Below are 13412 nucleotides of genomic sequence, written 5' to 3' on the forward strand. Positions count from 1 at the left end.
TGCAGCCAGGGGCCTCTTCCCTGGCCGGGTGCGATGGGCGGTTCACGTCGCTTGGGATGGAGAGATAGAGACTCTCAGGCAGTCCCTGTTTGCTTATGGTCCTGCTTCTCTGAAAAAAGGCGATGAACTTGGCCAAACTGCGGTTTTCTGCCTGTGAACACGCCCCCGGGAGAAGAGGCTGCCCAGGCCGGGCCGTATTCCCTCCTTGAGCTTCATGGGGGCGGGGGGAGCCCAGGACAACCAGCAGCCGCTTGGAGGAGCAGGAAGGTGGAAGGAACCTGGGCCCCCGCTCCTGCAGCCGCCCTGCCCCAGCTGTCTGTGATGTGTAACGTGGGGTACAGTTGCCCGGCTCCCAGGGAGTTTGTCCTGACTGCTTTGGCCAGGTCCGCGCTCATAAAGCCCCGTTTCTGAGATGTGTGGATCCTCGGTGAAGGTGCCTACGAGGGCACGAGGAGAAAGTGAGTGCCTGAAGCTCCCTTTTCTAACAGGGAGCAGAGTCCCATTTGCCAAGCCAGATGTCCCTCAGTACTTTAGATCCAGCCAGTAGAGCAGCGAGCAATTAGAATGGTTAATACTCAGTTAAGTATAATTGGAAGCTGGTGTAAATTTTGAGTGAAATTGACAAGTTCCATAAGTTAAACAGCAAAATGCCAGATCTTCTTCAGTTGTGTGATTTCTGTGGGTCTCCGTTCAGGTCTGTACATCACCTTCTTAGTGGACGAGAGATGAGGGGCCGTTACCAGCTCGGTTCACCATAATCCTGAAGTTTACAAACACCTTACCGATTGTTTTATGTTAAAAGCTGACGTCTTTAAGTCAAATCGTGGGAGCTTTAACACTCTCCTCTTTACCCTTTGAGCAGGAAAAACCAAATCCCGACTTTCTGCCTGCCTTCGGGGCGTGTGCGTGCTGTGTGTGTGTGTGTGTGTGTGCGCCTGTGTGCACACACGTGTCTCCCCCCCCCGCCACGAGTTGCATTAATCACTTCTCAGTTCACAGCACATCATGATGCATTGTATTAAATGTTTTCGCCTTTCTGTTGCATCCCATCTCCAGTCTCCTCCTCTCCTCATTCTGGTGTATTTAATATGCCTTTACATGGATGTGTTCTTGTAAAGCAGTTGTATGTATGAGCAGCTCCAGCTCATGAGTGTGGCATCGTGCTGTAAATCTTTCTCCCCTTCCCTTTCCCTCCTCACTGTTTTTGAGGTCTGCCCATGTTACCCCATGTAAATTTCATCCTTCACGAGCGCTGCATCAGATTCCATCTTAAGAATCCACTTGTCTTACTTAGCTCAGGCTCCTGTAACAAAATACCATACACGGGCTGGGGAGAAGTAGGGGGGTGTGTTTAACAGTAGACGTTGGCTGCTCACAGCTACTGAGGCCGGAAAGGCCAAGATCGAGGTGCCTGCAGAGTCCGCTTCCTGGGGAGAGCCCTATCCCTGGCGTGCTGTGTCTTCAGCACGACGGAGGGGCTTGGGGGGGCGGGGAGCTCTCTTCTCAGAAGGTCATCCGTCCCGTTACGGGGACCCCACCCTCATAACCTCATCTAAACCCAGGTACCTCCCAAAGGCCTCACCTCCAAACACTGTCACATTGAGGGCTGGGGCACACGAGTTTAGAGGAGACACCTTCAGTCCCCAGCACCACCTGAGCTCACATGTCCACTTTCCTGGGGACAGGGCCTGAGCATCCTAAGCTACATCTCCTGACAGGTGTCCAGGAGTAGGATTGCTGCGCCCCGGGGTGAAAAGCGTCCTTCATCTCACTGAGCGCTGCCAGACGGCTCCCCAGAACGGCTGTTCCCCAGAACAGCTGTGCTGCTCGGCTCCCCCACAGTCTCATCCGCGCTTCCTGGAGACGTTTTGCTGTCCCGATGGTTCTCAAGTGGCACGTCAGCCTTGTGATGGTTGTTCTCCAATCACCAGTAAGGCTTGTTTATACTCACTATAAATCTCATTTTATACTTATTTAGATTTTTCAGACTTACCCTGTAGTAAATTGTCTGGTCATGTATTTTGTCCCTTTTTTTTTTAATGGTGTACCATCTTTTTGCTGATTTGCAAGAGTTCCTGGTACGTTTCTGTGCCAATCCTTTGTTGGCTCTCACATTTGTAAATATCTTCTCCCCCGATCTCTCACTCATTTGTTGATCCATCTGTAGTTGTCCTTCAATAAATAGAAAAACCTAATTTTGATGAAGCCGAATCTGTCCATTTTTCATTTCAGTCTTGTTCTGAGAAATCTTTCGCCACTCAAGATCACAAGGATATTCATATTTTGATAGCCGTGGAGATTGGCCTTCTGTGTTTAGATCTGTAGGTTGGAGAGGATGTTTGCATGCAGTGCGAGGTGGGCAGTGTTTGCAGCACGGCCTACTGAATTGTGCTGTCTCCTCCCCAGGGACTTGGGCAGTTGCGTCCCTTGGATGCCGAGGCTCTGGATACGGGTATGTGTCTGGGCCATTCTTTTGTTCCACTGTCCAGTCTGTTGCGTCCTCTTGCACTTAGGCCATACGGCTTCAATGACTGTGGTTTTACACGTTTCACTTTCTTTTCTTTCTTTCTTTTCTTTTCTTTTTTTTTTTTTTGTCTTTTTGCCATTTCTTGGACCACCCCCATGGCATATGGAGATTCCTAGGCTAGGGGTCCAGTCGGAGCTGTAGCCGATGGCCTACACCAGAGCCACAGCAACGCGGGATCCGAGCCGCGTCTGCAACCTACACCACAGCTCACGGCAATGCTGGATCCATAACCCACTGAGCAAGGGCGGGGATCGAACCTGCAACCTCATGGTTCCGAGTTGGATTCATTAACCACTGAGCCACGACGGGAACTCTATGTTTCACTTTCTGATTGGGCACATTTGCTCATTGCTTTTTCTCTTTCGAAATATGTCAGCTCCTCAAGGCCAGTTATTCTTTCATGCACATTTCCATCAAGTTGCCTTTAAATTCTGCTGGAGTTTTGTTGGATTTGGATTAAATATACAGATTAGGGAGTTCCCGTTGTGGTTCAGCGGTTTACGAACCTGACCAGTATCCATGAGGATGCAGGTTTGATCCCTGGCCTGGCTCAGTGGGTTGGCTAAGGACCCAGCGTTGCCGTGAGCTGTTGTGTAGGTCACAGACAAGGCTCAGATCCCAAGTGGCGGTGGCTGTGGCTGTGGCCAGCGGCTGCAGCTCTGATTTGACCCCTAGACTGGGAATTTCCATATGCTGTAGGTGCAGCCCTAAAAACAAACAAAAAAGTACACACGCACACATGCACACACATACACGACACGCACACACACACACAGATTAATTTGGGGGAGAATTAAGAACTTTTAAGTTGCCTCACCCGTGAATGAGTTTATTTCTCCGTATGCTTAGATCTTCCCCCAGAAAGGTGTTGTGCCTTCCTCATTAGGTTAATTCCTAGTTCTGTACGGTTTCTGTAGTATTGTGAACAGGGACTTTAAAAGAATTGTTTTTCTGATGACCGTGGTGTGGAGGAAAGCAGTTGTTTTTGTTTACTGCCTTCGAAACTGGCCGGCTTGCCGAATCCCTCATTGGTTGTTCTAGTTCACTTGATTCTGTCGCATCTCTCTGGGGAGGATATCACATGCAAAAAAAGTGACACTTGTTTGTCCCTTTCCTTCCACTGCTTATACCCAAGGGACTTGTGTTGCCAACCAGAACCTCAGGCGCTCTCTGTTGCGAGTGGGGCTGGGACTCTGCCTCTCCTTTCCTGGTCTTAGAGGGAGGGCATGTGCCCAACGGCAACCTTTGGTAGAAGCTTTGATCAGGTTAAGGAACCACGTGACTCAAATCTGTTCAGGTCTGGGTGATTTTTATCCCCCGTCTATAAATGTGGTAAATTACAGTGAACGATGCTCTGATGTGGAAGCATCATTGCATTCTGCCGTCAGCTCTTCTTTGTCTTATATTTTACAATATTGGATTAGCCGTATCTGTGTAAGTAGATAAAATTAGCCTACAGTTTTCTCTCCTTTTTTGGGGGGCCGTGCCCACAGCATGCAGACCTTCCCAGGCCAGGGATTGAATTCGCACCACAGCAGTAACCAGAGCCACAGCAGTGACGATGCCGGATCCTTAACTGCGAGGCCACCAGGAAACTCCTAATTTTCTTATTTTTATCCAGTTAGAATTGAGGTTATACCAGTCTCATAAAATGGGTTAAAATTGTTTTGGAACCGTTTGTCTAAGATGAAGAATTATCTGTATCTTATTAAATTTAATAGGGCTCAACTGTGAAACAGTAGGGCCTGAGCCTGAGCGCAGGCTGGGAGGACTTTATTATTTCACTTTCGTTTGTATTAGTCTCTCTATGTTTTTCTGTTCATAAACTGATTTTGCCACTTTATGATTTTCTAGAAATTAGCCATTTCATCTAGGCTTTAAAATGTGTCCTTGTATGATTGTTCATAAAATCTCCATTGCTTTTGTAAATCTCTTTTTCACCTCTTGCTATTTCATTTTCATTCTGCAGTCTGTATTTCTGAATATCTTTAAGACTTTAATTTTCAGGCTCACAAAGAGTTTTGTCCGTCTTACTAATCTTCAAAAAAAAAAAAATCCAACTTTTCCTCTTTTTAACCTCTTTTTTGTTTGTGTGACTAATTGTCTCCTCTTTATTTCACTCTTGTCTCTTTGAGGTCCCTCTGTTTTCCTGACTTCTTTTTTTGAAGGCGCAGCTTTTTAATTTGACTTCCTTCTTGTTTTCTGATAAATGTTGTCAAGGCCTTAACTTTTCTTCTAATTATTTTGTGGTGTTCTACTGATTTTGACATGTAATGCTTTCATTTTTATTCATTTTGTAATTTTGTATTTATTTTGTTATTTCCCTTGTAATTTACTTTTTAACCTGAGGGTTACTTGATAGCATATATCTATATCTATATGGACATTTTTCTTTAATAATTTTTCTCGTGCTGTTGATGTGTGTTTTTATTGCATGAGCAGAGAATATGCTTAACATGAGGTCAATTTCCTTAGAATACAGGCATTTACACTGAGTGGATTTTTGCGAATGTCCCATATGGACTCAAAAGTAATGTTTTTTTGTTTGGAAATAAATTTTTCTCTATAGTATTTTGAGCTTACTCATGTTAACTTAATTCTTCTGTATCCTTGTTGGTTTCTTGCCTATAGTTTTGACAGCTGTTCCATTGTATTACCGCAAGGCTGTATTGTTAGGTACACACATGACGGTGGTTTTCTATCTTCCCGATTGGGTGTTCCCTTGTCTGGAGCACGTGCCCGACTCTTTCTTCATCCTTTATGGTGTTTTTCCACCATTAATTCTGTTTGTTTTGATGTTACAATTATTCTCCCCCCGCCCCTTTTTTTCCCTTCATTTTCAGTTTCTGTTTGCCCAGTAAAACTTTTCCTCTTTGTTTCCAGGCTTTCTATATCCTTTTGCTTCACATGTGTCTGTTATAGATAGATGATGCAGGGTCTTGCTTTTTATTTTTATTTTTTATTTATTTTTTTTGTCTCTTTGTCTTTTTTAGGGCCACTCCCACAGCATATGGAGGTTCCCAGGCCTGGGGTCTAATCGGAGCTGTAGCCACCGTCCTACGCCAGAGCCACAGCAACGCGGGATCCGAGCCGCGTCTGCGACCTACACCACAGCTCACAGCAACACCGGATCCTTAACCCGCTGAGCAAGGCCAGGGATTGAACCCACCACCTCATGGTTCTTAGTTGGATTCGTTAACCACTGAGCCAAGACAGGAACTCCAGGATCTTGTTTTTTAAACCCAGGTTGAGAGTGTGTCTGATTAGTACATTTGATGGGTGAACATTTATGATACATATGATTATATTAGGACTTCTGCAATTTTATTTTATGCTTTCTTTTTTGGGGGGAGGGGTATCTTTTCTTGTAATGTCGTATTGGGTTGAATTTTCCTCTGCTGAATTTTAAAGTTGTGTGATCTGTTTTCTTCTTCTGACATTCAGAATCTGGAATATTCCCGAAATTAAGACCCGTCCATATGTTTACTTTTTCCCATCAGTTTCTAACGTCTGTCAGTCCCTCTGTCCCATTTCCCGTTTCACCAGCCGCTCTTGGCTCTGCGGGTTTGACTGCTCATTTTATGTTCTTGATCCTTAACTCCGCTCCTCTCTGCAGGTTGTTGGACTAGTCGGTCTGTCTCTTCTAGTGTTTACTCTCCTCCTGGCCATTTTCCCCTGTGACCTGTGGTCGCCTAGGCCCCAGGGTGTGAACTGATCCCTCGCCCCTGGGGAGACCAGTTAAAGTCACAGCTGGTGGGCGGAGTTTGGTGAGAGGCCTGTGCCCCAGGACAGAGGGCTTAGGCCAGGGTGCAGTAAGGCCCCTCAGGGAGCTCTTGGCATCACACCTGATCTCCTGGCTGCCTCCCTCTGGGGTTATTGCTCAGCCTTCTTTGCATTTTGGGATCCCCTGGGGGAGGGGTCCCCCGCAGCGATTCCAATTCTGCTCGTCTGGAGTGGGCACTGGTATTTTTTATTTTGTGTGTGTGTGTGTGTGTGTGTGTTCATTTTATTGTAGTTGATTTACAATGTTCTGTCAATTTCTGCTGTGCAGTAAAGTGACCCTCACTGGTATTTTTAAAAGCAAGAGTCGGGGTACGGTACAGACTGGCTATGGATTGATCAGTGTTGAAGCTTGGAGGTGGGTGCTTAGGGGATCATTGTCCTGTCTGTTTATGTTTGAGGTACCGTCTGTGTCCAGCTCTAATTGTGAGCTGAGACCTACTGGCTCTGACCCTGGTGTGGGTGGGGTGGGCAGGGAGTAGAGGAGGCTGGCTAGACCTGGGGCTGCCGGAACGGTTAGAAATGGCCCCTGTGGCGATAGCACCTTTCTGCCGGAAGGCCTTGTTCCAGCCTAGATCCGGGTACTCCAGTGGTCCACGGACCAGCCACATCAGCATTATCTGGGAGCTTGTTAGAAACACACAACCTCAGGCCCCACCCCAGACTGAGCAAGAATCCACAATTTTCTGAGATCCCCAGGTGACTCACATGCATATTCAGGTTTGAGGTGCGCTGGTCTAGAGCTTTGTAAAGGGACGGTTGGTTTTATTTAATTCCCCTTTTAATGGAGGGACTCCTCCCTTCTCGTCCCGGTCGAGCTTTCCAGAACAGAGGTGGCAGGCCGTGGGCCAGGCTGCCAGGGACTGGTGCACGCAGTCTGCGTGTTTGGGCAAGGGAGGCCCCGGGGCCTCTCCCAGGCCGCCCTTGCTCCTTTTACGCACAGTTCTGATAGGATCAACGGTCCCCCTTTCAAGGTCCCAGGACGTTGACACAGCAGATTGGAACAAGACGCGGAAGTCCTAGTGGCGGGGCCAGTGGTCGGGTGGGAGCTGGAGACCAGAAGTCGGGCTGCAGGCTGGGCTGTTGGCCGAGGAGGCTGGTCCCCGCACGTCGAGGTCGTCCAGGAACGAGGGACTCGCCGCAGCTTGCAGCCCCATCCTTCACCGCGAGTCCCCTGAGCCACTGGGAGAGGACTTGATGCCCTTCTGATGACGGTGCCCGCCCCAGCCGCCGCTCGGGGACGTAGCATTGCCCCCAGTGCCGTAGCACCTGTCGAGCCCTGGACGGGGACAGACGCGGCGTTTTGAATGCACGCCCGGGGCCGGGTCCTCGGCGCGCCCGCCCCGCCGGCCCGCCTGGCTTGGATCTGGGCTCCTGCTGTCCAAGCGGCGTGGCCGTGGACACTTCACCTGCCTGCCCTGTGCCGAGGTGGGGTGAGAGTTCTGACTCTGCCGGGGACCTACCAGGGCTCTGCCAGGGCCAGTGCTGGATACACTGTCCTCAGTGTCTCAACACGAAAAAGTCAAGGAGAGGATGTGGTGTTGGCAGCTCACCAGGAGAGACCGCCTTCTAGTGAAAGCGTGACAGGGGTGACCCAGACGTCGTGTCCTGTGTCACGGTGTCAGGACCGATGCCTGGGCCGTCTGGGTCACAGGGTGCATAACCACGTGTTGTTTACTGCTTTTATTCCTTTTAGGCTTTTCCCTAGAGACTTTTTCCGCCCTTTGAAAAAAGAGCAGTTTGACTCATGTATTTTTAAGGCACAAGCCTGCTTCTGGGTGCGAGAAGCTTCCACATCGTGTGTTCAGTGGGCAGAGGAGAAACGTGTCATGCGGTACTTGGCACCTCTGGCCTCTAATATGTGGTGGCACCCTTGCTGCAGAGAGGAGGCACTGCCGAGTGGAAGTCCTCTTGGATCCAGACGGCCAAAGGCTCCTTCTGATGAAGCCGCGCGATTCTTGGTGGCGATGGGGACTAGTGGTTATTTGCATGTCTCTCGTCCCTTGCTCGGCCTCCGCAGGGGCCAATTTAATCCAGAATGGACCCCTTCTGTGCTCCTCGATTACCCCCAAAGGGTGAGAACCATTTCTGGCACCTTCTGAAGAAGACCGAGAGCCTGTAGACCCCCCAGTTCTTGCAGGGCATCTCTGGTTACGCTCGCCCGTGACCGCGACAGGTAGGAGTGGGACGGGCCATGTGCCCTGTGACTGACCTGTTGGGCTCTGAGTTCTGTTTTCTTGGCCAAGGGCGCGAAGACGGTTTCCCAGTAGGTGTTTCTTCCTCGGCAGCAGGTTCGAGCCCTTGTGTCGTCGGCCGTGTCCTTTTCTGCAGGGCAGCTGAGCTGCGGCTTTGGGAATCGGGGCCCAGTGGCTCCCCATCCTCTGTCATGCGGTTTGGAACAGAGCGGAGCCATTGACTGAATTTCTAACGTAGGTGTTCGTATAAAACACACGTGGCACTGGCTTGTAGGTAGACGATAGGAATAGGAAATTTGGAGAAAAACATCAGATAGACGTACAGAACATGCACCCGCAAGCGTTTCAAAAGCAAAGCCAGAACAATCTGATAAAGGATCTTGGGTGACAAGGAAAAAAGAACTCGATGCTCCAGGCTCCTAGTTGCCTGCTGCACAGGTGCCCTGAGGTCCCAGTGGGCCCCAGACTCCAGCAAGTGGGGGCCAAGGTTGGCCCCGGTGTGCGGGCGTCCAAGGCGGGGCTTTCCGGCCCGCAGCCTCCTCCTGCCCGCGACATCTCCAAGCCAGCCGGGGGCCAAACGTCCAGGTTCAGCCATTGGAAAGGGGGTCACGGATGAGAGAGGTCTGGGAGTGAAAACAGTGCTAAGGCAGAATTAATGCTTTTCCACGTGGCTCTCACGGTTATCACAGTGTAAAATTGCTCGAGGTACACACACACACAAAAGTACATTTTGAATGGATTTCATTTTAAAACAAAAACTGTCTAAAGGTAGTCATTGTTTTCGAATGCTTGCTTCCTTTCAAAACACTTAGGTTTCATGTTCCGTCAGAACTCTCTAAGGCTTGGTGTTGCCGGACCAGTGCCGAGCACACCGCTCCGCTTCCCGCAGCCCACCGGGGCCTGCTGCCTGAGAGGCTGGGCTTCCTGTGCCGGGCGCGGGCTCCGGCTGCCCTGAGCCAGGCCGTGCTCAGGCTCACGGAAGGCTTCCCTCCCCTCTTCACTTCTCACAGTAGACGGGTCCCCATTTTGGCTCCGTCGATTTTCAAGTACTCAGCCTTGATGGCTCTGACTACATAAATAGGAACCTAATTTACCCCTCAACTCTCCTCCGGCAAGGTCAGTCTCTTCCTTAACACGTGGGAACCTGTCAGATAGGCCGGGTCATCTTTTCTTGGCATCACCCCTTCTGGTCTTCGTGTTCTGCTCTGGTCTGAGTGGCCACTGCCAGGCCCAGGTCCCCGCTGCCCCCCCCCCCCCCCGCCACCCGGCCCCTTCCCCATCATCCTGGGGCCTCCCTCTCCGTCTCTCCTGCTCTGGGGTCTCCGGAGGTCTGTGGTTTTAGTCTCTCATTTGGGGGGAACCCTCTCCAGGGGCTTCCTGATGGAGAGTGTCCGTATCTGGGACCCGACCAGGTCTTCACTCTGCCCCACGTCAGCCGTGGCTGAGTGTGGAATTCGGCTTGGAAAGCTCTGGCCCGGGGGCTGGGAAGCAGCAGCCGGCCTCCCGCTGGAGAGGGCGACCTGCCCTCCCGCCTGCTTTCCCGTCCTGGGCCTTTTAGACTCGGGTCGTGGTCGTCTTTTCAGGCATCAGGAAAGCTCGCCCTGGTGTGGGGCTTGTTTTCCTGCCCCGTTTTCCTGTCCTCCGAAACTTGTTATTCAGATGCCGGCCCCGTGCACTCGTCTGCTGCTTTTTCTCATTTCTCGCTTTCCACGTCTTCGCCTTTTTGGATGTTTTTTCTTGGAGAAGATCTCAGCCTCCCAATCTTTGTGAACTTGTATCCATCACATTCTTAACTTTGGAGCTTTCTCTCTTCTTCCTTCAGTGTTTCATTATTCTGACTTGTTCCGGTTCATAGATTCAATGTCTTCTGTCACTTCATTGGTGACTCTCACCGCACCTTAAAACAAACAAACAAAAAAAAAGGTTTTCTCTGGAGTTTCCTGGTGGCCTAGTGGGTTAAGGATTAGCATTGTCACTGCTGTGGTTCGGGTTTGATCCCTGGCCTGGGAATTTCTGCATGCTGCCGGCGAAGCCAAAAAAAAAAAAAAAAAAAAAGTTTCATGTTCCCTGTATGGATTTTGCTTCATTTTTACCTTTTTTGCTTTTTTTTGCTTTTTGGGGCCGTATCCGCAGTATATGGAGGTTCCCAGGCTCGGGGTCCAGTTGGAGCTACAGCTGCCATCCTACACCACAGCCCACGGCAACACCGGATCCTTAACCCACTGAGCGAGGCCAGGGATTGAACCCGCAACCTCATGGTTCCTCATGGAACTCCAGCTTCATTTTTACTTTTTCAAATCTTTAAGAAAACATATTATTTAATACTTGTAGATAATTGCATGTAACCCACTTTGGTTACAAAGTGTAATAATGTGATTAACACCTGTAAACTCTCCCCCCAACCCAAGAACCAGATGTCACCGTCACCAGTAGTTTGGAGTCGGCCTGAACACTCCTCCCCTCCCGTTTCCCTGCCTCCCTATCCAGGACACTGGCTACTGTCCTCAGTATTGTGTTTATGATGTCATCGCCTTAAAATAATGTGCCTTTATCACAGACGTCCCTGTGCTTAAATGCTCCACTATTTACTCTTGCTTGGGTTTGAGCCTTATCAAGAAGCAGCGTCATCCTTCTGCAGGTAGCAGCCTGGAACTTGCTTTTTGGCCTTATCCTGGAATGGACGTTTGTCTGTGATGTAGTAAATGTGGTCTTCCTTTTCTCCAATGTTTTTAACCCAATTTTGCGAATAGACCTGAATTTATTTACGCTTTCTCCTCTTGGTTGGTCTCTACTCCTTTTTTCGGTCTTTGTTTTGGTCTCAGTTTCCTCAAACGTCTGGTGCCATTTCATCATCTGCCTCTGCAAAGAGCAAGGCACTAAGATGCTTATGGAGGAAGCTCGTGTGGGTGGGGGTGGGGGTGGGGGTGTGGGTGGGGGGGGGTGGGGGGGGGTGGTCTTGCGGGCAGCCGACTGGTGGCCCTCAGTGTGAGTGATCAGCCCAGGTGTTCTGCTGGGGGGAGCCCCCCACGTGTCAGAGCCTGTGCCCACTTTCTCCTGAGAAGGCCCTGGTTCCCTGCCCTGAGGGGTGGTTGAGGCTGGAAGTCTGAAGGCCTGTCTTGAGGCCAAGCTGTGAGCTTTCTCTGGTCTGTTAAGGCTACTGTGCCTAGTTCAGCGGCTAGAAGGCTTCTAAGCGTTGGTGGGCTTCTGTTTTGCTCCCCCTTCCTGGAAGCCTAGACCTTACTGTGCCCGAGGGAGCAGAGGTAACTTGGGTGTCAAGCTGCCAGTTTGAGGCTGGAAGTCACACATTTCCAAGATCCCAAATGTAACGTACACGGGAAGGCTTTACATCTCTGGCGACACTGGTTTTCTAGGAGACACGTCTGTTTTGTCTTTCACAGCAGTCTTTTGGGGGCTCCTTCCAGCCAGGCTGGGACCTGGGAGGAACATGTTGGGAATTGTCTTCAGAGAGGCTTTTCCTGAAACGCCTCAGACACTGGCCTCATAGTGCAGGGGCCTTGGTTGTGACAGAAAGAAGGGAGGTGTGTGGGCTTTGGAGCCTGAGGCCTGGTACTAGGTGGTAAAAGATGGGACCTTCTTAACTGGGTTATTAAAAAACACAAAGAAGGGAGTTCCCATCGTGGCTCAGTGGTTAACGAATCCAATAGGAACCATGAGGTTGCGGGTTCGATCCCTGGCCTCGCTCAGTGGGTTCAGGATCCGGCATTGCCGTGAGCTGTGGTGTGGATCGCAGATGTGACTTGGATCTGGCGTTGCTGTGGCTCTGGCTGTGGTGTAGGCCGGCGGCTACAGCTCCGATTCAACCCCTAGCCTGGGAGCCTCCATATGCTGCGGGTGCGGCGCTAGAAAAGGCAAAAAAAAAAAAAAAAAAAAAAGCCCACAAAGAGGGAGAATCTGTGAAGTGCTGCTCTGTAAATGGGAGCTCCTAACCATGGTGTCCTTGGGGGGCTAAGGTATGGCAGCCCCAGCTCGCGTCCACGTGGCACCTCGTTCTCAGCCGAGGCTCGTCACACTCAGGGACTAGAACGGCCTCAGCCTGGCTGTGCTGATCTCCTGCCCTGGTCCCCCCAACCCCATTATTCTCGCCTCTCGCCTGTAATCGTCCCCAACACATGGACGCCCCGCTTCCTGCCTCAGATCTCCTCTCCCCCTTTCGCAGGGTGGGACCCTGTCCCTTGGAGCCCCCGGCTCAGCCCCTGCCTCCCTAAGAAGCCCTTTCTGCCCTCCGGGCCCCAGCAGCCCGGTCTCCTGGGCAACCCCTTATTCCTCTGCGGTGATCCTGAACCCCCTTCGTCTGGCCCGGTGGCCTTGCCTGCCAGGGGCCGCCTGAGGGGTGTGGATTCTTTCTCGGCAGCGTCTCAGGTCTCCTCGGATGACAGAGAGGTAGCGTTTTACCTCAGTGTGCAGGTGGCACAGTGGGCGTGTCCCAATTTAAGTCACGGCGCTCAGTCTGGTACTTCGTGTGCTCCCCCTGCGTAAAGAGACCCCCGAGGTCAGCTGCAAGCGTGCCAGTCGCCACCAGTCTTAAGTCCTTGGGATACGCAACCATCAGAAGGTTAGTGCTCAGTGGCAGCTTGTTCCTCTCATCGGAGCTGCGTCTTCATCCGCGCTCTCTGAGCTCCGTCGTCGCTGGTCCGAGCCAGTGTTCTCCACTCCCCCAGCGAGGGCCCTAAACACGGGCCGGTCGGGGAGTCGCCTGGGTCTGCAAAGGGAGGGGACGTCACAGAGCGATGACGCGGGCGGACAGACCTCACCGCCTCTGGCTGGAAACCCTTCCAGGGCTGGGCCTCTCCCGCCGGACAGACGCAGCCACACAACCTGTTTCCTGCAGGCCCAGGGAACGCTTCCTCCTTGCGGTCGCTGGCTTCCAAAGCGGCCCCACTTCAACTGCC

General features: G+C 51.1%; 1 protein-coding gene and 1 long non-coding RNA gene across 17 annotated transcripts in view; one reads left to right on the forward strand and one right to left on the reverse strand.

Moving 5' to 3' along the window:
• The window catches only part of CUX1 (cut like homeobox 1), a 352709-nt gene that overhangs the window by 15167 nt on the left and 324130 nt on the right, over positions 1–13412 (forward strand). The window lies entirely within an intron of this gene.
• LOC146404382 (uncharacterized) lies at positions 7046–13168 on the reverse strand. Its single transcript, XR_014840239.1, has 2 exons — positions 13062–13168; positions 7046–10399 (listed from the first exon to the last, which is right to left on the reverse strand). It is a non-coding gene; the product is annotated as an uncharacterized LOC146404382 (long non-coding RNA).

This window comes from Sus scrofa, chromosome 3, assembly GCF_054392235.1.
Source record: "Sus scrofa isolate SSC_HxYL_T2T_F1_AM1 chromosome 3, Sscrofa_HxYL_maternal_Yorkshire_Landrace_v2.0, whole genome shotgun sequence".
Taxonomy (NCBI): Eukaryota; Metazoa; Chordata; class Mammalia; order Artiodactyla; family Suidae; genus Sus; species Sus scrofa.